This window comes from Cervus elaphus, chromosome 24 (genome assembly GCF_910594005.1).
Source record: "Cervus elaphus chromosome 24, mCerEla1.1, whole genome shotgun sequence".
In the NCBI taxonomy this organism is placed as follows: Eukaryota; Metazoa; Chordata; class Mammalia; order Artiodactyla; family Cervidae; genus Cervus; species Cervus elaphus.
Window position 1 is genome coordinate 43,700,090 of NC_057838.1, and position 23,139 is coordinate 43,723,228.

General features: G+C 46.4%; 1 protein-coding gene and 1 pseudogene across 1 annotated transcript in view; one reads left to right on the top strand and one right to left on the bottom strand.

The window, feature by feature from the left end:
• The window catches only part of FRMD4B (FERM domain containing 4B), a 356,738-nt gene that overhangs the window by 84,298 nt on the left and 249,301 nt on the right, over positions 1–23,139 (top strand). The gene's annotated exons all lie outside the window — the stretch shown is intronic.
• Positions 642–21,668, bottom strand: LOC122683048 (annotated as a pseudogene).

A 23,139-nucleotide genomic window follows, 5' to 3' on the forward strand; every position in this document is an offset into this window, starting at 1 on the left:
GAAAGATAACTTTCTTTCTGAAGTCTTTGAATCCGTTTCATGAATCAGTGCCACATGAATTAATATCACATTTTAGGATTCATCTCTAAAAGATATCACGGTCAATCTGTTGTTCCCTGTCTGACTTCCTTCAGTCAGCATGACCATCTCCAGGTCCATTCATGTGGCTGCAAAGGCAGTAAATCACTTTCATGGCTGAGTCCTATTCCATGGTTCAGACTGACTACATCTTCCTGTCCAGGCATCTGTCCAGGCGCTTTTGGTTGCTTGCTCTAGCCATCAGTGCAGAGTTAATTTTGAGACGCAGCTGTCTTTTCATTATGATTTTTCTTGACATCCAAGCTGAGGATGTTGCCCGGCAGTGTGGTAGCTCTGTTTTTAGTGTTTCAAGAACCTCCACACTGTTCTCCATCGTGGCTGTTGCCTGCATCCATTCCTCAAAACAAGGTAGGAAGGTCCTATTTCGTGCATGCCCTTGCTTTCCTGCGTTCCTTGTGGGCAGACTGTTTGGTGATGGCCATTGTGACTGATGTAAGGAAATGCCTTGCTGCGGTTTTGTTTCCTAGCTTTCTTTTTTTTTTTTTTAATTTTTTAATTTTTTAAAATTTTAAAAAATTTTTTAAAATTTATTTTTTTTTTAATTTTTTTTTTAGTTTCTTCTCTTTACAGGTTTATTCAACACAAAACAACCTCTTACAACTTTACTGAGGTGGCTGACCACGTCCACGACCAAATCCGCCTCTAAATTGGAACTCAGTTGCTGACCCAGCCCCAGCCTCGGCTTTCTTGTCGGCACCAGGGGGCACGGCACTTCGTCTGTAGGTGTCTCTGTAGGCTTCCCCTCGCATGAGTCTTGCAGGTCGCTCTCCCTCCAGACATTTGGGCCATGGCCGGCCAGTCTCCGGACGGCTGCGGCGCAGGGTGGCGGGCACAATCTCAGGGGGCAGGTGGAGGTAATCGCGAAGATACTGGATGTCCTCGTTGGTGAGGTACCAGTAGAAGTGTCTCCAGGCAAACTATTCCTTCACGTAGCCTCGTGACTTGAGAGACTGCATGGCTTTCATGACATGAAGATTGGGCACATTCTTGTCTGCCAGCTCTGGGTGCTTGGGCATGTGGACATCCTTCTTGGCCACCATCACCCCCTCCTTAAAAAGGAGTTCATAAATGGCAATCCGGTTCTTTTTGGGCATCAACATCGCGACGGCTGCCGTGTCCGGGGCCGGCGCTGGAAAGGCTGTTTCCTAGCTTTCTAAAAGGGGCCTTATGGAGCATGTTTAAAGTATGTGCTTCTTAAAAAAAAAAGAAAAAAGAAAAAAATATGTGTGTTAAATTAAAATTGACCTCTGGAAGTTGTGTTCCCCAAGATCTGCCCTCTTTGAATTCTTTTTCGATGACCTGCCATTGCTTGCAGGCTGGTGTCCTTTATGGGCTTCCCAGGTGGTGCTAGTAGTAAAGAACCAGCCTGCCAATGCAGGAGACACAAGAGACTTGGATTCAATCTCTGAGTCAAGAAGATCTCCTGGAGGAGGACATGGCAGCCTGCTCCAGTTCTTGCCTGGAGAATCCCATGGACAGAGGAGCTTAGCAGGCTACAGCCCACAGGGTCACAGTGGATCTGACATGACTGAAGTGACTTAGTATGCACCAACTCCGGGAGATGGTGAAGAACAGGGAAGCCTGGCGTGCTCTAGTCCTTGGGGTCACAAAGAATCGGACACAACTGAGTGACCGAATGACAACAATGTCCTTTACAGCCCTGCAGGCCAGGTGACTCTGAAGCTCTCAGAAACTCCACTCTGGTGCTCGTGGGAAACGTCCACGAGACCGCAGCACTTCTCTATGCTCTGCTAGGGTGGGTTGGGCAACCAGAGCCCTAGAGAAAGTGGTGTCCTAGGTGGTAGCTTCCGGTGGAATGTGCCAGAAGAAGCAGCCCAGGGCTCCTGTCTTGGTGCTTTTTCCCACAGAGTGTACCTTTACCCAGAAATCCCAAGCTGCACCCAAACGACGATACTGACCATGCTTCAGCCATACTGTGGGTGCCTCCCGAGGATGGAAGCACCAGGAGACCAGGGGAGCAAGTGACTTTTCAAAGCTCTTTTTGGCACATACGTCCATCATTTTTTGTTGTTGTTGTTGTCCTTGACTTGCGTGAGGTGTAGGAGGTCCCACCTGGCTCAGGTGATTGGGGTCCCATCCACAGGGGAACAGGAACTCCAGGACCAAGAGAGGTTCGTTCGCTGGCACCTCCTCCCCGATTCACTCCGCTGCACCGCAGTCCATCCGAGGACCCCAGGCGGCCCCGGGTTCCTGCGGTGTGACAATAGCCAAGTCCCCAAGCCCTAAGGGCAATGTTCTTGGCTTTTATTTACTTTCCTTATTTTTTTGTGTTTAGATTTGTTTTTGTTTCAGTATCGAAATATACTTGGCTTCTGGTGGTTTGGTTTTTTCAGTATAGCGCAAACAGAGTCACTTACACGTATACCATCTTGTGTTCACATTCTTTGATGTACAGGTTCTTAGAGACTATTTAAGTAGCATTGCCTGTACTTCGCAGTAGGTGCTTCTCGGTGATTTAGTTCATATATAGTATTGTGTCTGTGTAAATCCCACCCTCCTAAGTTCCTCCTACCCCTGCTCTTTACCCTCATTTTCCCCCTCCTTGGGAACTGTAAGTTCTTTTAGAAGTCTCTGTTTCATTCATGCAGGCATTTTTATCCTGTTCTAGATTCCACCTCTAAGAGATGTCAGAGTTGTTCTGTGGTTCTCTGTCTGACTTCCTTCGTTTAGCTTGACCATCTGCAGGCCCATGTTGCTGCAAAGGCAGTAATTCACTTTCCTGGCTGAGTCCTATTTCACGGTAGGGTCCAGGGAACCGTTGTTCACTTGCTGTGGCCCGTGGTGCTGCAGTGAACTTTAGGGTACAGGTGTCTGTTCAGATTACGATTTTCCTTGGCCTACCGTCCAGGGCTGGGATTGCAGGTCATGTAGTAGCTGTGTTCCTTAGTGTGTTCAAGAACATCCACGCTGTTCTCCATCGTGGCTGTTGCTCACTGCCATTTCTCAAAACAAGGTAGAAGACTTCTGTTTCTGGCACGTCCCCCCTTTCCTGCATTCCTTGCGTGCAGACCGTTGGTGATACCATTGTGAATGGTGCAGAGAGATGCCTTGCTGCAGTTGTGATGGGCAGCTCTCGAAAATGAGCGTTATGGAACATATTTAAAATATATGCTTTTTAAAAGCAGAAGGGAAAAAAAAAACTCGTGTTCGTTAAAGTTAAGTTGAGCTTGGGAAAGTGGCCTCCGAGCGATCGCCCTCTTTTGAATTTGTTTCGATGACCTGCCCGAGGACATTGCTTGCGGGTTGGTGTCCCTTACAACCCTGCAAGCCTTGTGACCGAAGAACCAGGAGCACCACTTGCGCACTTGCAGTTCCAGCAAAGGTCCACAAGGCGGCAGCACTTCTCCACGCCCGCTAGGGTGGCTTGGGCAGCCAGAGCCCTAGAGAAAGTGGTGTCCTGGGTGGTAGCTTCTAGTGGATATGTCAGAAGAAGGAGCCCAGGGCTCACATCTTGGTGCTTTTCCGGCATCATGTGCCCTTTCCCAGAAATCCCAAGCCCTGCCCTAACTCTCAGCTGAGAGTGCTGTCAAACAAAGGGTGTGACTCAGTGACTCCCAAGGAAAGATGCTTCTAGTGGGAACCCCAGCATCAAGAAACCTGGGGAGCAGGTAAGTTTTCAAAGCTGTTTTGGCACAGGGGTCCACCATTTTTTCAGTATACTCGACTTGCTTGAGGTGTGGGAGGGCCCGCCTTGATCAGGATTCCTGTCCACAGGGGACCCGGCATTGCAGGCCCAAAAGGTGTCATTCGCTGGCACCTCGCTCCCAGCTCCATCAGCTGCACCCCAGTTCAGCCTGGGGGACCTGGGTCAGCCCGTGCTCCTGGAGGTGACAACAGCCCAGGCTGAGACCCACAGGCAGTATTTTTTACTTCTCTTTTTCTTTTTTTTTTTTCTTTTTAGATCTGATTTTTTCTTTATGTTGGAACATAGTGGACTTACAGTGCTGTGGTTGTTTTCAGTGTATCCCAGACAGATTCACTTATTCACATATATATATATCTCAACTTTTAGTTACATTCTTTCTTGTATAGTTTATTGGAGACTGTTTGAGTAGCCTTCTGTGTGCTTTGCAGTAAGTACTTCTTGATGATCTAGTTCATATGTAGTATTATGTGTGTGTAAATCCTACCCTCCTGAGTTCTCCCTCCCCTCCCCATTTTACCTCATTTTTTTACCCCTTGGGAACCATAAGTTTCCTTCCATAGTCTTTGAGTCTGTTTCACAAATGAGTGCATTTATATCCTGTTTTAGATTCCACCTCTACTAGATGTCATAGAAGTTCTGTTGTTCCCTGTCTGACTTCCTTCAGTCAGCATGATCCTCTCCAGGTCCATCCGTGTGGCTGCCAAGGCAATAATTCACTTTGCTGGCTGAGTCCTATTCCATGGTACAGACTGACCACATCATCTTCTCCAGGCATCTGTCCAGGGAGCTTTTGTTCGCTTGCTACTGCCTGCGGTGCTAAAGTGAACTATAGGCTACCGGTGTCTTTTCAAATTATGAGTTTCCTTGGCCTGCAGGTCAGGGGTGGGGTTGCCAGGTCATGTGATAGCTCTGGTTTTGCTTTTTCAAGACTGACCTCCCTGTCCTCCATGGTGGCTGTTGCCCATTTCCATTTCTCAAAATGAGGTAGGAGGGTCCTGATTCATGCATGCCCTCCCTTTCCCGCATTCCTTATGTGTAGACTGATTGGTGATGGCCATTGTGACTGCTACAAGGAGTTACCTTGCAGCAGTGATTTGCAGCTCTGAATAATGAAAATTATGGAGCATATTTAAAATATGTGCTTTAAAAAAAAAAACCAAATAGAAGAGGGGAAAAAATGTGCGTCGAATTTAAATTGACCTCTGGAAATTTCTTCCGCATCATCTGCCCTCTTTTGAATTCTTTTTTGATGACCTGCCAGTGGTCATTACTTACAGGCTGGTGTCCCTTACAGGCCTTGTGACTGAGGCGCCCAGCACAGCTCTGGCACCTGTAGTTCCTGAAAATGTCCACAAGGCGGCAGCACTCCCCTGTGCCCCGCTAGGGTTGCTTGAGCAACCGGCGCCCTAGACAAAGTGGGTAGCGGCTTCCGGTGGAGTGTGCCAGAAAAAAGATCCCAGGGCTCCTGTTTTGGTACTTTTCCCACGTAGCCTGGCCCTTTCTGAGAAATCCCGAGCCCCGCCATAATGGCGATGCTGAGGGTGCCTTCGTCCATAGGCAGGATGACTCCCGAGGAAGGAGGCTGCCGGTGGGAACCCCAGCACCAGACCTGGGGAGCAGGTGACTTTTCAAAGCTCTTTTGGCCCAGAGGTCCACCGTTGTTTGGGATACTCTACTTGCCTGAGGTGTAGGAGGACCCACCTGGATCAGGAGAGTGGGGTCCCATCCACAGGAGACGCGGCACTCCAGCCCCAAGAGGGGTTCATTCTCGGGCACCTCGTCCTCAGCTCCCTCAGCTGCACCACAACCGGCCTGGGGGACCCTGGGCAGCCCGGGTCCTGCCATGTGACATCAAGAAGCCCTCATTCCCTGAAGCCTAAGGGCCGTACTCTTGGCTTTGGTTTCGTTTCCTTTTTTCCTTTTTAGATTTGATTTTGATTCTATATTGGATTATAGTTGACTTACAGTGTTGTGGTTGGTTTTGGTGTCGCTCAAAGGCATTAATTTATACATACACATACATCAGCTCTTCCTCACGTTCTTTCTTGCACAGGTTCTGAGACTGAGTAGCGTGCCCTGTGCTTTGCAGTAGGTGCTTCTTGATGATCTATTTCATACATGATATTGTGTGTGTTTGAATCCCACCTTCCTAAGTTCTTTAGAGTACAGGTGTCTTTTCAAATTATGGTTTCCCGTGGCATACAGGCCCGGGGTGGGATTGCCAGGTCGCGTGGTTGTTCAGTTGCTCAGTCGTGTCCAACTCTCTGCAGCTGCACGCACTGCAGCGTGCCAGGCTTCCCTGTCCTTCACCTTCTCCTGAAGTTTGCCAGACTCATGTCCACTGAGTCGGTTATTCCATCCAACTATCTCATCCTCTGCCTCCCCCTTCTCCTCCTGTCTTCAATTTTTCCTCGCATCAGGGTCTTTTTCAGTGAGTCAGCTCGTCGCATCAGGTGGCCACAGTATTGGAGCTTCAGCTTCAGCATCAGTCCTTCTGATGAATATTCAGAGTTGATTTCCTTTAGGAGGGACTAGTTTGATCTCCTTGCTGTCCAAGGGACTCTCAATCACATCCATACATGACTACTGGAAAAACCATAGCTTTGACTAAACTTTGACTGTTGGAAAAGTGATATCTCTGCTTTTTAATACACTATCTAGGTTTGTCATAGCTTTTCTTCTAAGAAGCAAATATCTTTTAATTTCGTGGCTGCAATTACCATTGGAGGTGATTTTGGAGCCCAAGAACATGAAATCTGTTAGTATTTCCTTCTTTTCCCATATTTTGCCTTGAAGTGATGGGACCGGATGCCATAAAGTGAAGGGACCCGATGTCATTATGTTAGTTTTTTGAATGTTGAGTTTTAAGCCAGCTTTTTCACTCTCCTCTTTCACCTTCATCAAAAGGCTCTTCAGTTCCTCTTCCGTTTCTGCCATTAGGATGGTTTCATCTGCACGTCAAGGTTACTGATATTTCTCCTGGCAATCCTGATTCCATCTTAAGCTTCATCCAGCCTAGCATTCCAGATGATGTCCTCTGCATATAAGTTAAATAAGCAGGGTGACAATATACAGCCTTTGCATACTCCTGTCCTGATTTGGAACCAGTCTGTTGTGCCATGTCCAGTTCTAACTGTTGCTTCTTGACCTGCATACAGGTTTCTCGGAAGGCAGGTAAGGTGGTGTGGTATTCTCATTTCTTTAAGAATTTTCACAGTTTGTTGTGATCCATAAAGTCAAAGTCTTTAGCCTGGTCAATGAAGCAAAAGTAGATGTTTTTCTGGAATTCCCCTGCTTTTTCTATGGTCCAGTGGATGTTGGCAATTTGATCTCTGGTTCCTCTGCCTTTTCTAAATCCAGGTTGTATGTACACCTGGACGTTCTCATTTCAAGTACTGTTGAAACCTAGCTTGATGGATTTTGAGCATAATCTTGCTAGCAGGAGTGCAACTGTGGGGTAGTTTGAACATTCTTTGGCATTGCCCTTCTTTAGGATTGAAGTGAAAAGTGACCTTTTCCAGTCCTGTGGCCACTGCTGAGTGTTCCAAATTTGCTGGCATATTGAGTGCAGCACTTCAACAGCATCATCTTTTACGATCTGAAATAGCTTAACTGGAATTCCACCACCTCCACTAGCTTTGTTTGTAGTAATGCCTACTAAGGCCCACTTGACTTCACACTTCAGGATGTCTGGCTCTAGGTGGATGATCACACCATCATGGTTATCCAGGTCATTAAGACCTTTTGGCATACAGGCCCAGGGGTGGAATTGCCAGGTCATGTGGTACCTCTGTTTTTAGTGGTTTCAAGAACCTGGAAAAACTATTTTCCATCATGGCTGTTGCCAGTTTCATTCCCCAGAAAAGGTAAGAGGGTTCTATTTCATGCATGCCCTGCCTTTTCCCCATTCCTTATGTGTAGACAGTGTGGTGATGCACACTCTGACTATTTCAGAGAGACCTTGCTGCAGTTTTGATTTACAGCTCTCGAAAATGAACCTTATGGAGAATATTGAAAATACGTGCTTTAAAAAAAAAAAAAAACCAAGAAAAAACACAGTATGCTTTGAATTTAAATTGACTTCTGGAAATAGGCTTCCCCCACATCCGTCCTCTTTTCAATTCTTTTCATTGACCTGCCGGAGACAATTCTTTTCTGGCTGGTGTCCTTGACCGCCCCTCAGGCCTTGTGAGTGTGAAGCGCCCAGAAGCGCCACTCTGGCACTTGTAGTTCCTGAAAACGTCCACAAGACGGCAGCACTTCTCCGCCGCCCGTAAGCCTGGCTTGGGCAACCAGAGCTACAGAGAAAGGGGTGTCCTGGGTGGTGTCTTCCAGAGGAATGTGCTGGAAGAAGGAGCCCAGGGCTGGTGTCTTCGTGCTTTTTCACGAGTAGGGATCCCGCATCCCAGGAACCCCAGGCCCCACGCTAACGGCGATGCTGAGGGCACTGTGTACAAAGCAGGCTGACTCCCGAGGAAGGAGGCTGTAGGTGGGAACTGCAGCACCGGGAGACCTGGGGAACACGTGTCTTTTCAAAGCTCTTTCGGCACAGCGGTCCACGTTCCGGGGAGTCGTCAACTTGTGTAAGGTGTAGGAGTCCCATCCACAGGGACCCGGCCCTCCAGGCCCAAGAGGGATTCATTCGCTGGCACCTCCTCTGCAGCGCGGTCAGCTGCACCACAGTCCAACCTGGGTGACCCGGGCCGGCTGGGGCTCCTGGGGAGTGACAACATCCCAACCCCAAGGCCTGAGGGCAGTATTCTTGGCATTTCTTTATTTTCCTTTGTTTTTCTTTTTACATTTGATTTTTTAATGTTGGAATATAGTTGACTTGCAGTGTTGGGTTTTTGTTTTTGTTTTTTTCCGTGTAGGGCAGAGAGATCCACTTATTCATATATCTGTATCAACTGGTAGTTACCTTCTTTTGCTAAACGGGTTCTTAGAGACTGTTTGAGTAGAGTTTCCTTTGCTTTGCCATAGGTGTTTCTTGATGATCTGTTTCATATATAATATTGAGTATGTGTGAATCCCACCCTCCTAAATTCTCTCTACTCCCCCCCAACTTTGTCACAATTTATTCCCTCTTGGGAACCATAAGTTTCTTTCCGTAGTCTGAGTCTGTTTCATAAATGAGTGCATTTGTATCGCGGTTTAGATTCCACCCCTAGGAAATACCAGTCGTCCTGCTGTTCCCTGTCTTCCTTCAGTCAGGATGATCATCTCCAGGACCATTCGTGTGGCTGCAAAGACAGTAAGTCATTTTCCTGAGTCCTGTTCTCTGGAACAGATTAACCACATCATGTCCAGGCATCTATCCAGGGAGCTATTGGTTGCTTGCTATTCTGTGATTGATGCTGCAGTGAAATTTAGATGACAGGTGTCTTTTCAAATTTTGGGCTTCCTACAGACCACGGGATGGGAGTTCTGGGTCACGATGTAGCTCTGTTTTTAGTGTTTTCAAGAACATCCACAGTCTTCTCGAGTGTTCTGTTCAATGCACGCCCTCATTTCCTACATTTCTTGTATGCAGACCGTTGGTGATGGCTGTTGTGACTGGGCAAGAAGATACCTTGCTGCAGTTTTGATTCACAGTTATGCAAAATGAGGCTTATGGAGCATATTTAAAATATGTGCTTTAAAAAAACAAACAGAATAAAGAAGAAAAATCCATGTGCATTAAATTTAAATTGAGCTCTCGAAATTGGGTTCCCCACGATCCGCTTTCTGTTGAATTCTTTTTCCATGACCTGCTCCAGGACAGGCTTGTGCGCTGGTATCCTTTCCAGCCCCGCAGACTAGTGACTGAAGCGCCCTGAAACTCCGCTCTGGCACTTGTAGTTCCAGAAAATGTCCACGAGGCGGCAGCACTTTCCCACGCCCCGCTAGCTTGGCTTGGGCAAGCAAGAGACCTTATCCTGGATGGTAGCTTCCGGTGGGAACGTGCCGAAGAAAGAGCCCAGGGCTCGTGTCGCCTTACTTTTTCTGGCGTAGTGTGCCCTTTGCCAGAAATCCCAAGCCGCGCCCTAACGGAAATGCTGGCGGGGCTGTCGGCCCTAGAAGAGGTAACTCCCGAGGATGGAAGGTGCCGGTGGGATCCCCAGCACCGGGAGACCAGGGGAGCAGGTGACTTTGATCGGCGCAGAGGTCCACCGTCTTTTGGGTGTACTCGACTTGATTGAGGTGTAGAAGGGCCCACCTGGATCAGGATATTCAGGCCCAGGGGTTCATTCGCTGGCACCTCTTCCCCAGCTCCCTCAGCTGCACCGCAGTTCGGCCTGGGGGACCCCGAGTGGCCCGGGCTCCTGGGATGCGACAGCAGCCCAGACCCTGAGGCTGAAGGGCGATATTCTTGGCTTTTATTTACTCCCTCCCCCCTTTTTAAATAGATTTGATTTTGCTTTTATATTGAAATGTAGTTGACTTAACAGTTCTGTGTGTGTGTGTGTGTGTGTTTCGGTGTAGCTCAAAGGGATTTGCTTATGCCTTCACATGTATCAGGTCTTACTCACCTTCTTTCCCATCCAGGTTCTTAGAGGCTGAGTAGAATTCCCCGTGCTTTGCAGTAGGTGCTCCTTGATGATCTGTATCATATATAATATTGTGTACATGTGAATCCCTTCCTAAGTTCTCCCTAACCGACCCATTTTACCCCAGTTCTTCCCCCGTGGGAACCACAGTTTCTTTTTGAAGTCTTTGAGTAAGTTTTCTTAATGAGTTCATTTCTATCAAACTTAGATTCCACTCCTAAGAGATGTCATAGTCTTTCTGTTGTTTTCTCTCCGACGTCCTTCAGTTAGCAGGTCATCTCCAGGTCCATCCGTGTGGCTTCAGAGGCAGTAATTCCTTTTCCTGGTTGAGTCCTATCCCGTGGTACCACGTGACCACATCTTCTTCCTCGGGCGTCTGTGCAGGGAGCTTTCCGTTGCTTGCTTTGCCCAGGGTGCTGCAGTGAACTTTGAGGTACAGGTGACTTTTCTAAGTATGGTTTTCCTTGGCCTCCAGGCCCAGAGATGGGATTGCCAGGTCACTTGGTAGCGGTTTTTTGTCTTTTCAAGAACCTGCACACTACTTTTTGTCTCGGCAGTTGCTCACTTCCATTCCTCAAAAAGAGGCTCTGTTTCCTGCATGCCCTCCGTTTCCCACGTTAGTTGTGTGTAGACTGGTGATGGCCATTGTGAGTGGTGCTTTGCAATATCTTGCTGCAGTTTTGATTCACAGCTGAAAAAATGGAGCACGTTTAAAATGTGTGCTTTTGAGAAACCAAACAGAAAAAAAAAAGAAAAAAACAAAAACGGTGAGTTAAATCTAAATTGACCTCTGGAAATTGGCTTCCACGATCAGCTCTCTCTTGAATTCTTTTTCGATGACCTGCCCCAGGATGTGTCTTGAGGGCTCGTGTCCTTTGGAGCCCGTAAGCTTTGAGACTCTTGAGCCACCAGAAGCTCCGCTCTGGCACTTGTAGTTCGAGAAAACGTCCAGAAGGCGGCAGCACTTCTCCGCGCCCAGCTAGGGTGGGTTGGGCAACCAGAGCCCTAGAGAAAATGGTGTCCTGAGTGGTAGCTTCCGGTAGAAAGTGCTGGAAGAAAGAGCCCAGGGTTCGTGTCTGGATACTCTTTCCTCCATAGCGTCCCCTTTCCTAGAAATCCCAAGCCCCGCCCGAACGGCGATGTTGATGGCGCTGTCATCCACAGGCGGGAAGCTGCAGGGGCGAACCCCAGCCCCAGGAAGCCTGGGGAACAGGTGATGACTTCGAAGCTCTTCCGTCACAGAGATCCATCGTTTTGTGGGTGTACTCAACTTGCTGGAGATGTAGGAGAGCCCACCCGGATCAGGGATTGGGTTCCCATCCACAGGGGACCAGGCACTCCGGGGCCAAGGGGGGCTTATTCGCTGGCGCCTCCTTCCCAGCTCCCAGCTGCCGCACACTTCAGCCTGGGGGACGCGGGGTGCCGGGGGAGCGGGGAGGAGGCTCGGTACCCAGGGATACCAGTCCCTGAGGCATGCGGCGCCTGGCGTTTGTCTTTTTTTTTTATTTAAACGTTTATTTTTTATTTTTTTTTAATTGCAGTATCATTCCTTTTGTTTCCCTCCTGGCTCAGTGGTAAAGAAGCCACCTGCTCATGGAAGAGAGGTAGGTTTGATCCCTGGGTCAGGAGGATCTCTTGGAGGTGGAAATGGCAACCCCTTCCAGTATTCTTTAGAGAAGGAAATGGCAACCCACTCCAGTACTCTTGCCTGGAAAATTCCATGGATGGAGGAGCCTGGTGGGCTACAGTCCATGGGGTTGCAAAGCGTCGGACACGACTGAGCGACTTCACTTCCAGTATTCTTGCCTGGGAAACTCCGTGGCCAGAGGAGCCTGGTGGGCTACAGTCTGTGGCTTCACATAAGATTTGGACACCACTTTGCGATAAAGAACAATAACAACATTTTAAAGTAAATAGAAAGCTTCAGGCAATATTAGGAGCCAGCATTAAATCTTTGGGGAAAAGAAAAAGTGGCGGGCCCTAGGTGTCCACATTTTTGCATTCGCCATGTTATTATTTTTCTGTTGTCCATTACTAAACACTGTGCAGTGGAGGATGAAACGCCCCAACATCCTCCCTGAGGTTGTGTGTATGAAAGCACTCCTAAAAACTTTTAAGACCTAGAGCTGCAGTCAGCCAACTTTTCTGAAGGACCAGATAGGCTGTGTTGCAAGTACTCAGGTCTGCATAATCCTGCAAAAGCAGCCCTAGAGGGTGTGCAAAAGAATGAGCAAGACTCTGTTCCAGTAAAAGTTTACTTACAATAAATAAGTTAATTAAAAAAAAAGTTTACTTACAGAAACCGGCAGAAGTTCCTGAGAGTGTAGTCTGCTGAGTCCCTATTTAGGGAAAAGCGCAAATAATAGAGATTCCAGAAATGTATGCCTTTTTTTTTTTTTAAGGAACGTAGACTCACACTACATATGATTGGATGTATTTAAATATTTGTTGGTGACCATTGTGTGCTAGCTCATGTGTAGTGGTACACTCAGCAATGAACAAGACTGACGGGCCCTCGGCTCCACGGTGTGTACTGCGTGAGACATACAGTGAACATCGTAAGTGCTCTGAGAGTCACGGGGACTTGTGATAGATAGAAATCAGCATTTTAGTGTAACTCTTGCAACCAACGCTCTATTTATGGGCATTTAATTTCCTTAATTCTTTTCACTGTAGTCTTCCCTGTCGTAAAGATTCTTAGGATTAAGTCTTTATGAAAAACCATCAGTTTTTACTTAGGCTAAAAATTTCTTAGAGTGGAATGCCTGAGTCAAAAGGCATACAATTTTTTTTTTTTTTCAAATCTTTTGCTAAGCATTGTGTGTGTGCTCAGTCACGTCTGACTCTTTGTAACCGCCAGGCTCCTCTGTCCATGGGATTTTCCAGGCAAGAATACTGGAGTGACTTGTCATTTCCTCCTCCAGGGGATCTTCCTAACCCAGGGATTGAACTCTCGACTCCTGCGAGACGACTCCTGCTCTGGCTGGCAAATTCTTTATCACTGAGCCGCCTGGGAAGCATTTCCTTTTAGAAAACTTACACCAACTTCCACTTTCACTTTACCTTCCCCCACTTCCTTGCTGCCTTTATGCAGCCAGATCAAGTTTCATAAATTCTGACAGTAAAATGAAAACACATAAATCTAACCCTTGAAACAGAATTAAAGAGACAGGGAATCATTCGTGGGAGAGGAGCCCTGTTTCAGATGTTTTGTCTCTAGGGTTTCCTGTGATCTGCTCCCTAGATCACAGTTAGAAGTAAATCTCAGAAGTTCTGTAGCGCTCGCCGACACCAGCTATTAACCGCCTTCACCGTGTGCCAGAAACCCTGGTAAGCCCTTCATGTCCCTCATCTGAATTAAGCCTCAGAACAAAATGGAACGAAGAAGCTTCAGACGGCCCGATGGTGGTGGAGCTGGACCTCAACTGGGTCTCTTTGAACCTGAGTAGGAATCTCAAGCTGGCAGCCCCACCGATTGCTTTCTTTGGCTTGCACAGTGTGGGCCAGCCCAGTGTTTAAAAATTTGTTGATGTCGTTCCAAACATTTTAAAACTGGAAAATGTCCCACAAAATCTGTATTTAAAACTTGAGAAAAATTGCAAGACCCGGGCACAGTGAGGTCACCCTCCCATGTGCTCACAACGGATGGGTCCTGAGTGACTTCCACACAAGGAACGTGCCTTCTGACCATGATCTTATTGAGCTGAGATTAGCGACCACTCAGAAATTCCTTCTCCTGCAAACCGATAGGAAGTCTGCGATTGGGCCTCAACAGGGAGCTGCGGGGAGAATGCTTGCCTGTCTTCTCACCCAGGCCACTTCTTTTGTTTGCTTGCCCGTGATCGTTGACCAGATGTTAGCAATGGGAGGAGACAGGATGGGGGAAGGGAGGAGGAGGCCAGTGTGGGTCCAGCCCCCCACGTGACCCGGCCTGGCCTCCAGAGAAGGGGCCGCTTTAAACACTTGCTTAGGGGAGGGTGTCTTCAGCTGCTGGGGGGACAGCCTGTAAAATGACTCTTGGTTTCTGAGTGTCTGCCTTCCTCTTCTAACCTCCATCTTTCTCAGTCCTGTTTTATTCATCGCCTGAATTCCTTTTTAGTACGTGTCACCACACACTTCCCGGCCACGTGGGTCTCCCTCATCCATCTTACCTTAGACAATGAGCTTGGGGGCTTCCTTGGGGGTCTGTGGGTATGGGTCCGAGCTTCCACTGCAGGGGGCGCAGATTCCATCCCTGGCCGGGGAACTAAGATTCCCCCCCATGCCATGCGGTGCGGCCAAAGAAGGTGGACTTGACCAGGACTTGCACATGGCAGGTCGGATGTCTCTTGCAAGGGCCGTGCTCACAGCCTGGCTGTGTGCCCACCCTTACCCTCTTGAGCGCGGGCGCCCGTCGGCTTCTGCTGGGAATGGCTCCGGCACTTGTTTAGCTCCTGACTCTGTGGCTGGAGGGCGAACTGGGGCTCCGCCAGGCCTTGTGGCTCTGGGAGCCAGAGCTTGGCTCTCTAAATATTCACTTTGTGTTTGATTTAGTTAGAGCTGTACAGTGCCACGAAGAAATCGCTTTTTTAAAGTACGTATCTTTGCTTTCTAAAGATTCAGAAACTCCTTGAGGCAGAACAAGCAAGGTCAAGGAGACTTCTAGAAGGTGCTCCCACCAGAGCCTTCATGCCAGCAGAGAGCTCTGAAAAGCACCCAGTCACATCTTTTCATGTCCATCCATTCGAACCCCCCTTGCTCCCCAAGCCCAGCTGCCTGCGTCTGTCTTCAGCAGACGCCCCCGTCTCCACGCATCTGGAACCACGCTGTCCAGTGCAGAAGCCAGGAGCCACGCATGGCTGCTGATAATCTGCAATGTGGCCCGGCTCAGCTGACATGTCGTGTAAACACAAAATGCACACAGGGTTCTAAGGCTTAGAACACAAAAAGATAGAATGGAAAGTGCCGCATTAGTAAACTCGTATTGCTTTCAGGTTAAAATGACAGGATTTGGCTATACTGGGTTCAATATATGGTTCTGTCTTTTATGTGGTTCTTTTGACTTTGCATATGGACCGCTCATTGGTGGCTCAGTGGACTGTTGTAGCTGAGCTGGCTACATCTCCCTGACCTGGCTACATCTCCCTGACCTGGCTACATCAAGCATGCTGCTTTATGACTTTGATATGTATTTGTTACTGATTAGCTGTAGGTTACAGCCTGTGTGTGTGTGCGCTCAGCTGTGTCCAGCTCTTTGTGACTCCATGGACTATAGCCCACCAAGCTCCTCTGTCTATAGGATTTTCTAGGCAAGAATACTAGAGTAAGTAGCCATTCCCTTCTCTAGGGGTCTTCCCAACTCAGGGATTGAGTCTTTTGCGTCTCTTGCATTGGCAGATGGGCTCTTTACCCCTGGCACCACCTGGGAAGCCTGTATACACATATATGTATTTGTGTGTGCATGGGTGTAAGAATAATATATATTCTCTGTCCCTCTAACTAGGTGGAAGACAGGACTAATGTCTCATTCCTCTGTCTCCTCACTCTCTGTCCTGCCCAGGTGCCACTTTTGCTGTTAAAGATCCAGTGTGTGTTTGGTCATGATTCTTTCACTCATTGGACAAATATTTGTCGAATTCAGACTCTGTGCCAGGTTCCCCTGGGAACATAATGAAGCTTAACTCAATACCTGGCATAGGTAAAAGAAGGTAGAAATTATTAGCTTCGTTTTGCAAGATAAGGGGATGGGGGTAAAAAGTTTAAGTGACTTGCTCAAGGTTACCTACTAGGCAAGTGGCAGGAAACAGAATTCCAACAGTCTTTATTGTCTGGTTCCAAATGGTGTTCAGCATAACTCCTTCACCCCATTCCAGCTGCACCCTTGATCCTGTCTTCTTGTTTGTATATACAGTCTTATTACACTGCTTCTTTTTTTGGATAATTTTCTGTGTATGTTTATTTTATTCTTGGCTGTGCTAAATCTTCATCTCTGCTCGGGCTTTTCTCCAGTTGTGGCAAGTAGGGGCTGCTCTCTAGTCGCAGAGCACGGGCTCTAGAGCAGGGGGCGTCAGTAGCTGTGGGGCAAGGGCTTAGAGCAACTAGGCTCTGTGGCACGTAGAATCTCCCTGAAACGGAGATCAAACCCACGTCCCCTGCATTGGCAAGTGGATTCTTTACATCTGAGCCACCGGGGAAGCCCCACAGTGCTTCTTAAGTAGGGTGACAGAATACACCCTTACTGTACTCCTTTCCCAATTTTGATCCAGTCAGTTGTTCCATGTCCGGTTCTAACTATCGCTTCTTGACCTGCATACAGGTTTCTCAGGAGACAGGTAAGGTCATGTGGTATTCCCATCTTTTTAAGAGTTTTCCACAGTTTGTTATGATCCACATAGCCAAAGGCTTTAGCGTGTCAATGACACAGAAGTTAGATGTTTTTGTGGAATTCCTTTGCTTTCTCTGTGATCCAATGAATGCAGGCAATTTGATCTCTGGTTCCTCTGCCTTTTCTAAATCCAGCTCGTACATCTGGAAGCTCTCAGTTGATGTACCGCTAAAGCCTAGCTTGAAGGATTTTGAACACAAACTACATGTGAAATGAGTGCAATTGTGCAGTAGTTCGAACATTCTTTGCCATTGCCCTTCTTTGAGATTGGAATGAAAACTGGCCTTTTCCAGTACTGTGGCTGCTGCTGAGTTTTCCAAATTTGCTGACATATTGAGTGCAACACTTTAAGTGCATCATCATTTAGGACTTGAAGTAGCTTAGCTGGGATTTCATCACCTCCTCTAGCTTTGTTCGTAGTGATGCTTTCTAAGGCCCACTTGACTTCACACTCCAGGATGTCTGGCTCTAGGTGAGTGATCACACCATCGTGGTTATCTGGGTCACGAAGACCTTTCTTGTATAGTTCTTCTGCGGATTCTTGCCACCTCTTCTTAATCTCTTCTGCTTCTGTTGGATGGGCGTTATGAGGTGGTATCTAGTAGATGCATTCATCAGCTTTTTTTTTTTTTTTTTTTACTGCCTGGAAGGTGATGATTATTTAAGAGTGAGAAACTCTTTGGGACTATGTGGTAAAAAAAAATCATAATGGTTCCTGTCTGAGTGCCCCTAGAAGCACAATAAGCTCATTTTTATTAGAACTATTGAGTTTCTCAAAACAAATGGGTTATAACATGACCTTGGTTGTTGTCATGGGACTTCTCATACAGAGCTTGGCCTTTTCTATATAGTCAATGTCTATCATCAGTGTCTGTCTGGTTGTCTAGTTTAAATTGAGTGGTTTTGTGGTGTTGAGTTGTGATGGGAATGTTAGAGTTAAATACATGGTGTTTTATTAATGTAGATGGTGTTTTATTAATTTATAGATCTTGAGAGGCCTTGGGGTGATAAAAATCTGAGTTATACATGGCATTAAGCAGAGTTATATAAAGCCTGTTGAATATTAATTTTGTAATGATTCATCTTACAGTTTTATGAGACTAGATATAAAAAGATACAGTGAATAATTGAGCCCATGATCTATAAAATGAAGTCTAGGGAAGAAAGAATAATTGGAAGGGAAAAGAGCAAAGCTTTTCCCTTCATTACCGAGATCAAGTTAATTCGGTCTGAGCCCCTTTCTTCAAATTCCAGTCCCCTAGTTTCTTAGAGCATGAGATGAGTGTACAGTGCAAAATATAAAGCAAATAAAATGTGATATTTTCTACCATATTACTGCCTTCATTATTTTTAGTTTAGCCTCTAAATATATTTGATCTTCATGATCTGAATATTTCATGACTCTTAGTAAATGTTTTTCCAAGTTCTATTTTTCAAAAATTGTTTCTAAAATAAAGCAAGTTCTTACACATGAGAAATTTATATCTCTTACCTCACAAATTGCCCTTTACAGAAGCTGGGCAATAAGCATGTTAAGAAATGTTCAACATTATTAGCCCCAAGGAAACCCATATTCAAACCATAATGAAATACCACCTCATACCTATTAAAATGGACAAAATTAAAAGACTGACAATACCAAGTGTTGGTGAGGACATGGAGCAACTGGAACTCTCATATCCTGCTGGGAGGAATGTAAAATGGTAAAGCTAGGTTGGAGCATGGTTTTCATTTTGTGTAAAATTAATATGCCCTATCATAGGATCTAGCCATTCTACTCCAAAGTATTTACAGAAAAAAAAGGATATGGCGTGTGTGTGTGTGTGTGTGTGTGTGTGTGTGCGCGTGTGCGCGCGCGCGCATACACACTTTCAATCCCTCAGTCGTATCTGACTCTTTGCAACCCCATGGACTATAACCCTCCAGGCTCCTCTTCCTTGAAATTTTCCAGGCAAGATCACTGGTGCGGGTTGCCATTTCCTGCTTCAGGGGATCTTCCTGATCCAGGGATCGAACCTGAGCCTCTTGCGGTGCCTGCATTGGCAGGTGGATTCTTCACCACTGTGCCACCTGGGAAACGTGTGTGGGGGGGGGTGTGCGTGTGTGTATTTGTATACATACTAACATGTGTAATAATATGGATGTGCTTCAGAAATATGCTGAGTATAAGGAGCCACATGCAAAAAAAAAAAATTCAGACTGTCGGGTTTAATTTGTATGAAATTGTAGAAAAATATGCATCACTATATCGTGACAGGAAGGACATCAGTGGCTTCCTGGAGCAGAGATGGGAGATAAAGGGGAGAAAGGAGGGTGGAGGGATGTGGCGGAACTTTTCAGGGGATGCTGCTGCTGCTAAGTCACTTCAGTCGTGTCTGACTCTGTGCGACCCCATAGACGGCAGCCCACCAGGCTCCCCCGTCCCTGGGATTCTCCAGGCAAGGACACTGGAGTGGGTTGCCATTTCCTTCTCCATTGCATGAAAGTGAAAAGTGAAAGTGAAGTCTCTCAGTCGTGTCCGACTCTTCGTGACCCCATGGACTTCAGCCTACCAGGCTCCTCCGTCCATGGGATTTGCCAGGCAAGAGTACTGGAGTGGGGTGCAATTTCCTTCTCAGTTTCGGGGAATAAGATATGCTATATCTTGATTGAGGTGGTAGGTACAGGAGTGTGTTTACATGTCAAAAATCAATTGACTGAACCCTTAAAATAGGAGTGTATTTTATTGTATATAAATTGTACCTCAAAAAGGTTGGTTTTGAAAATGCCTTTTGCATTTTCTCTCTTGTTGTTTCATTAGCATCTCTAGATGATCTAAGATCTTGATTCTAAATCAAGTTTCCATATTTACTCATGGTGGGATCACAAATCTCACACTCACATATATAAAACAGGTATAATTAGTACATCAGGCCAAGCTTTTGGGACTGCCCTGAGAAACAAAAGAGATGATGAATGTGTAAAACTGATTTCTGAATCATGATACTGTGCAGAAAATCAGCCATCACTTTCACTCTGTAGTTCACTCTGCAAATTAGAGTGAAATTACCTTGAGAGGAGGCCCATCTAAAATTTCAGATAGTTGATCCTCTTATCTGGGCCCCAGATGAGCCCTCCTCATACTGAATGCCTGGCTAGAGCACAGAGAACCTCCTAGCAAGCTTCCTTAGCACTTGAAAAATATCCATCTGCCTCAGCCCATGTGACATACCCCTCAACCCACTCAGACTCTGAGCCCTTCACTTCCAACGGTGACAACCTACACAATTGTTCCCCTAAGTCAAGACACACTGTACAAGTCATCTTCGCTTGTCAGCAAGGTCTTCAGTTTAATTTGACATCTTTGAAGAATCTTCTGTTTCCAGAGCAGTGAACTCTATGTTGGAGGCTGACCTGGTTGTGAGGTGACAGTGAAGACACTCACAGAGAGGTGTCTTTTCTGAAAATTAACAACTTGTCTTCTAAGCAAGGAATTGACTTTGAAGGGACAGACAGGATTGAAAAGTTGGGTCCTGATTTAATCTGAGGCATTCATTTGATTACAAGTCACTGGTGTCTACTATGAGCTTTGTTCTAGGGTCTGGGCCTTTAGCATTGAATAAGACAGGCAAGCTCTTCCTTCTGCATTTTTGCTGGGGAAGGAAACCAGTAATCCAACAGTGTGTCTTTAGGATCCTATGGGACATCATCAGGGGGTAAGAATCACACAAATGCAGATTGATAGTACTTAGGATACAGTGGTCAGGGAAGGCCATTGTGTTGCGTTGGAATGATGAGATGTAGCCAGCTATGGGACAACCTGGAGAAACAGAAATCTGAGTAAGCGGTGGGGACAGCAGATGAGAATGGCTTGGCAAAGGCAGGAAGGAAAAGGAGGCCAGTGTGAGAAATACTGACGGTGAGAAAGGATTGTCAGGACATGACGTTTGCGAGATAAAGAGGGGGTGGAGTTTATGTTTTATTCTGTGAAAATCAGAAGACACTGAGGAGTTTTCAGCGAGGGAGGAAAACGATCTCATATATAAATATGGCCACTGTGAGAAGAAGGGAGTGACCCGGGGCCAGGGGTGCAGTTAGAAGCATGGCTGTGGAAGTAGTCTAAGGGAGAGATGCTGGGGGCTTGGATGAGGAATGGCATTGGGGAAAAGGAGAGAAGAACAGATAGATGGGACGTGTTTTAGAGGTAGTGCTGCAAGGATTTGATGAATGAGAAGTGGGGTGATGAAGAGAAAGGATGCATAGTTTTATGGTCGGAGCAACCAGGAGGTGATGGGGGTCTTACTTGGGAGACCAGCTGGAGTGATTGGTTAGGGTGTCTGCATCCTTTGTCTGCCACCAGAGCAGTGACTGAATTGCTCTGAAGGCTGAAACAGCAAAAGTATTTGTAAATATTCTGGAATGGGGACTCTGTTTGTAAAGACTGTATAATCTCCTTTTTGTGATTCTCCAGACGTGCTAATAAGTGGGTGCTGGAAATGTCATGATCTTCTAATCACAGCCTTCTTTTACTAAAGCCATTTTCAGCAGACGCCAGTTCGGAGCAAGATCCAAACCCTCTCTGGCTTCTGTTGTTTACTGCTGGCTTTCCTGTTGGCAGGCCACTGTTCACGGAGTGCTGACTGGGAGTGGGAGGGGGGCTCTGAGGAATTTACTTTTGCTCTGGGAGACTTTGGGGGAGGTTGCCTGTTTTTGTTAATTATGGCTTGTGAATTACTTTGTCAGAAATTTTGAAACCCAGAAGTCTAAAAAATTACAAGGTATTGTTAAATGTTTAAGTCTGCTAATTTCTCTGTGTGGTATGAGATTTTGGCTGAGATTGGCTCTTTGGGCTCTTTAGTTTCATGCTTATCATCTTGTATAGAGTCACAGGGGCTTCCTTGGTGGCTCAGTGGTAAAGAATCCGCCTGCCAACGCAGGAGATGTGGGTTCCATCCCTGGGTCGGGAAGATCTTCTGGAGGAGGAAATGGCAACCCACTCCAGGATTCTTGCCTGGGAAATCCCACGGACAGAGCAGCCTGCCAGGCTACAGTCCATGGGGTCATAAAAGAGGCAAGCATGACTTAGTCACTAAACAGCATAGAGTCACAGATCTATTTGCCTGTTAAAGCAAATTTTGCATTTGTTTCATACAGTCTGTTGGATAAGCATGTGTTGAGACGTTGTGTGTTTTATATTCGTGGAGAGTCACATAGTAAGGTTAGTACTGGAATACAAGCATCTTAGCTTGTGAAAATGTCTGGGTAACAGTGAGAAATTTTATCTTTTAAAATGAATTATTCTTTTCTGTTATGAAAATAGTATAAGCTCATCCTAAAAAAAATAATTTGGAAGGTGTACAATAAAACTTGGTCATAGCTCAATCACAAAGAACTCCATGCGAAGTTGAAGCTTCTCATGAACTGGAAGGGCTGGAAGGGGCTTGTTCTTTGATTCGCACGACGTCTCACTTTGCATGTGAAGAAACCATCTGAATGGAAAGGTCAGAGCCTTGAGAATGGGCTGTCCTGTATATTTCAAGCTCTAGGCAACATTCTTTTACAGAAGGTGCAAGCCAGCATTGGTAGGCACAAGCCACATAGCACCAGGGTTAGAATTAAAGAAACAGATCGTATATGGAGTCAGGTTTGTTCTCTGCTTCTGTTAGAAAATTCATCCCAGGGCAGTGATTAGGGGAAAGGGGGCAAAGATGCTTGTGATGGAATTAGACCAACTTCCTGTTGTCGCCTTCCACCTCACACCTGCTTCCAAATCTGAAAAGAATTGAGGGTCGTACAGGCCAGGCTCGGGGGTGCATTGGGGTTCATTTACTGAACCAGGTGGCAGAGTGATGAATAAATACCACGTCTACTTTCTCTGCCCGCCTTGTCCGATCTTCACTCCCTGCTCCATGTGAAAGAGTTGGAGCCCACAGTTGACGAGAGAGAACTGTGCTTCCTGACTCAGGAGAGCTTATGGGGAAAAGCTGTTTTCTTTATAGGGAGAAGGACAAATCCATATAAATGAGTGTATTTTATGGTGCAGTACACACACACACACACACACACACACACACACACGGCATTTCATCAGTATTCATGACACGCACTTCATTCCCTCCACAACTGACATCTGTTAAAAACAAGATTCGGGAGTGCCATCCTGGTTTCAGCATTTCTGAGACACACATTCCGAGGTGATATTTTACTGAGTTCCCCCCCACTCTGACAGCCCTGGTTTTACAACTGACTGTAGGTAACTTTTAGTGCTTCAGCATCTCCTACAAAGACAGAAGCCTAACACTCTGTATTCAATGGAAGGCAGGACATGAGAAGCCACATCCGTTTCAAATCTTTAGTTGTTAAAGAGGGTGGCCTCTTTTCCTCTGTATTTTGAGATAGCTCTATTCTAAATCTCCTAATTAAGTGAATTTCTAAAACTCTGATTCAACTGTAGCCAACCAAAGGAAAATTGGAAATACATTAGAAGTGTCCCTGGTGTGAGA